Genomic DNA, 5,000 nt, shown 5'->3' on the forward strand with positions numbered 1-5,000 from the left:
ATTAGTAATAGATAGAGCCATCAGAATACAGATAATGTATACAACTGTCCGTATACATGCTGAAAGACTCTGCTCACAATCACAACCACACGTCAGCCACACACCCTTATCACGCACTACTCTCTGCCTGTAACACGCACACAGACAATATGTAAGCACCAGCATGGAACAACACCCAGTGCATCCTCTCCGCCACATTAGACAATCCACACTGTCATAACCAGACTGGGAGGTCCACTCAGAAAACAGAATATCCCACCCACCCGACAACCACCATTGCTCAGCCAAGCCACCAACACCCACACATGTCCTACACAGGGGTGCACCCAACATCACAATACTGCCTCCTCTCACAGCACACAAACAATGGCAGGAATGAAAGACACAGGTCTGCCACAAGCATGGAATGAGAGCGCCGCCTGTCATGAGCCAAAGGTGCATCCTGACGTGGCAAATCAGATGATGCCGCAGGCATCCACTTACTATAATCACAATCAACAAACCGGCCGCCCCGCCCCCCATTAAACCTTTCCTTACAACAATGTGTACCTTAACCTAACCTATATCGTACCGTAACCTAACCTATATCGTACCGTAACCTAACCTATATCGTACCGTAACCTAACCTATATCGTACCGTAACCTAACCTATATCGTACCGTAACCTAACCTATATCGTACCGTAACCTAACCTATATCGTACCGTAACCTAACCTATATCGTACCGTAACCTAACCTATATCGTACCGTAACCTAACCTATATCGTACCGTAACCTAACCTATATCGTACCGTAACCTAACCTATATCGTACCGTAACCTAACCTATATCGTACCGTAACCTAACCTATATCGTACCGTAACCTAACCTATATCGTACCGTAACCTAACCTATATCGTACCGTAACCTAACCTATATCGTACCGTAACCTAACCTATGTCGTACCGTAACCTAACCTATGTCGTACCGTAACCTAACCTATGTCGTACCGTAACCTAACCTATATCGTACCGTAACCTAACCTATGTCGTACCGTAACCTAACCTATGTCGTACCGTAACCTAACCTATGTCGTACCGTAACCTAACCTATGTCGTACCGTAACCTAACCTATGTCGTACCGTAACCTAACCTATGCCGTACCGTAACCTAACCTATGTCGTACCGTAACCTAACCTATGTCGTACCGTAACCTAACCTATGTCGTACCGTAACCTAACCTATGTCGTACCGTAACCTAACCTATGTCGTACCGTAACCTAACCTATGTCGTACCGTAACCTAACCTATGTCGTACCGTAACCTAACCTATGTCGTACCGTAACCTAACCTATGTCGTACCGTAACCTAACCTATGTCGTACCGTAACCTAACCTATGTCGTACCTTAACCTAACCTATGTCGTACCTTAACCTAACCTATGTCGTACCTTAACCTAACCTATGTCGTACCTTAACCTAACCTATGTCGTACCTTAACCTAACCTGTATTGCGCCTTAACCTAACCTGTATTGCGCCTTAACCTAACCTGTATTGCGCCTTAACCTAACCTGTATTGCGCCTTAACCTAACCTGTATTGCGCCTTAACCTAACCTGTATTGCGCCTTAACCTAACCTGTATTGCGCCTTAACCTAACCTGTATTGCGCCTTAACCTAACCTGTATTGCGCCTTAACCTAACCTGTATTGCGCCTTAACCTAACCTGTATTGCGCCTTAACCTAACCTGTATTGCGCCTTAACCTAACCTGTATTGCGCCTTAACCTAACCTGTATTGCGCCTTAACCTAACCTGTATTGCGCCTTAACCTAACCTGTATTGCGCCTTAACCTAACCTGTATTGCGCCTTAACCTAACCTGTATTGCGCCTTAACCTAACCTGTATTGCGCCTTAACCTAACCTATATTGCGCCTTAACCTAACCTGTATTGCGCCTTAACCTAACCTGTATTGCGCCTTAACCTAACCTGTATTGCGCCTTAACCTAACCTGTATTGCGCCTTAACCTAACCTGTATTGCGCCTTAACCTAACCTGTATTGCGCCTTAACCTAACCTGTATTGCGCCTTAACCTAACCTGTATGGCGCCTTAACCTAACCTGTATGGCGCCTTAACGTAACCTGTATTGCGCCTTAACGTAACCTATATTGCGCCTTAACGTAACCTATATTGCGCCTTAACCTAACCTATATTGCGCCTTAACGTAACCTATATTGCGCCTTAACGTAACCTATATTGCGCCTTAACCTAACCTATATTGCGCCTTAACCTAACCTATATTGCGCCTTAACCTAACCTATATTGCGCCTTAACCTAACCTATATTGCGCCTTAACCTAACCTATATTGCGCCTTAACCTAACCTATATTGCGCCTTAACGTAACCTATATTGCGCCTTAACCTAACCTATATTGCGCCTTAACCTAACCTATATTGCGCCTTAACCTAACCTATATTGCGCCTTAACGTAACCTATATTGCGTCTTAACGTAACCTATATTGCGCCTTAACGTAACCTATATTGCGCCTTAACCTAACCTATATTGCGCCTTAACCTAACCTATATTGCGCCTTAACCTAACCTATATTGCGCCTTAACCTAACCTATATTGCGCCTTAACGTAACCTATATTGCGCCTTAACGTAACCTATATTGCGCCTTAACGTAACCTATATTGCGCCTTAACGTAACCTATATTGCGCCTTAACGTAACCTATATTGCGCCTTAACGTAACCTATATTGCGCCTTAACGTAACCTATATTGCGCCTTAACCTAACCTATATTGCGCCTTAACCTAACCTATATTGCGCCTTAACGTAACCTATATTGCGCCTTAATGTAACCTATATTGCGCCTTAATGTAACCTATATTGCGCCTTAATGTAACCTATATTGCGCCTTAATGTAACCTACGTTGCGCCTTAACGTAACCTACGTTGCGCCTTAACGTAACCTACGTTGCGCCTTAACGTAACCTACGTTGCGCCTTAACGTAACCTACGTTGCGCCTTAACGTAACCTACGTTGCGCCGTAACGTAACCCACGTTGCGCCGTAACGCAACCCACGTTGCGCCGTAACGTAACCCACGTTGCGCCGTAACGTAACACACGTTGGGCCTTAACCCAACACACGTTGGGCCTTAACCCAACACACGTTGGGCCTTAACCCAACACACGTTGGGCCTTAACCCAACACACGTTGGGCCTTAACCCAACACACGTTGGGCCTTAACCCAACACACGTTGGGCCTTAACCCAACACACGTTGGGCCTTAACCCAACACACGTTGGGCCTTAACCCAACACACGTTGGGCCTTAACCTGCTCTGTAATTGTCATACGACGCGTTAAATTAGTGTAGTGTTGCCTAACTGCAACCCCCGCAATATAGTTTGCTACTCGCACTGCCCGGTCCCCAGTGTATCGCTTCATGTTAAACACCTTGCAGCTATACACTGTAATGTGGATGGCAGCAGGACGTACATGCTCAATGCCCTTTGCAGTTGTTCATTGGCATTTGCAGTTGTTCATTGGCATTTGCATGGCGAAGCACTTAGCCTACGCTGTGGTACGGCCTGTGTCAACTGTCCGCTGATGTTGTACGTCCAAATCACACACTGTACTGCACATTGGTCCTCATGTACTGAATGATACATCGTGGTACATGTGACCGTACAACGACTGCGCCAACAACGGCGAACCATGCGGTCCAAATGTTGTGCACTCAGCTACGTGTCGTCTCCCTATAAGAGCTGGATTGCAGTGTGGTATGCCCTGGATGGCGATCAGCATGAGCCGTCTGTTGATGTAGTGGCGCGTGTTGTCAGACGTAGTCGTCTCTTCTCACACACCGTGATAGCATGGTGCACTGCGTTCCACATCTGCGACATGCGACAGAGGCCGGTTGACAGTCGTTCGCGCAATGGACATCGCATACGTACGGGGGCCACCTTCCACGTGTTCGCGAAGCGTGCACATGTTGTTGCGTGTATGTGGGCAGACATAGTGTGTCGTGACACCTGACACAGGCATGCAACAATCGTTGAATTTGCAAATGGCGATGGACGCCTACGTTTGCTGGTGACGTTACGCAAATGAACAACTGGTAAACCGTTGTGGTGCGGTTGTTCTCGCTAGAGGTGAATCAGTGATGGCGACGATCGGTTGAGCTACCAACCGGTTGTTCCAGCGATACCCACCATGCCCACGAACGTGAATGGCATCTGGGTGTGAAGCGATACGCGGCAGTGGCTGGGTGGGACCGTCCCCGGCCGGTGAGGGGGGGCCTCCCGGCGTGCTGGCCGCGCGGTGCGTGGGCGCACGCGCTACAGCCGGCTGGTGGGGGCGGCCAGTGGCAGGCGCGCCGGCCGACGGAGGCGGCAGGCGGCGCAGCTGCGCGCCGGCGCACCCTGCACGCGGCGCCGTGCGGCCAAAGTAGGTCCTCGCGGGCCCGGTGCGAAGCGTGGTGGACATCTGCAGTGTGCTGGTCCGATTGAGGACTGTGTGCGCTGAGGATGCGCCGCCGCCCGGCGCTCGGCGCCGCGACGCCGTCTGCTGCTCGGTCGCCTCTGCGGTTCTCGCAGGTGGTTTGTATCGCAGCTGTGCGGACGTGTTGGCGCGTGCGCTGTGCTGGGAGAGTTCGCTTCGGCACCCAAGTGGGGCTTTTGTCCTTCTGTGGCGCTGGCGTTGGAGCTGCCGGTCACCGTAGGTGGCGCGTGTTGTCTCCCGCCGGCAATGCCACGACAGCACGCTCCCGGGCCTCTGTCGGCAGCGGCAAGCTCAGTTGGGAGCACGGGTGGTCGCACCTAAAGCGTCTACTCGCCAAACTCCGGGCGATTGCGCCTCTCTCGAACCCGACCAAGTACTTAGGACGGCGCTGCGCGCCGCCGGGACCTGAGAGGGTTTCGAGGTGTATGGTGCAGGGGAGCTCAGCCTCCTCCTGTTTGCAGAATAATTGAGCGGACGCTTGCGTGTTCGCGCGGGCCCCCGGGACA

The sequence above is a fragment of the Schistocerca americana genome, unplaced genomic scaffold (assembly GCF_021461395.2).
Source record: "Schistocerca americana isolate TAMUIC-IGC-003095 unplaced genomic scaffold, iqSchAmer2.1 HiC_scaffold_47, whole genome shotgun sequence".
NCBI classification, from domain to species: Eukaryota; Metazoa; Arthropoda; class Insecta; order Orthoptera; family Acrididae; genus Schistocerca; species Schistocerca americana.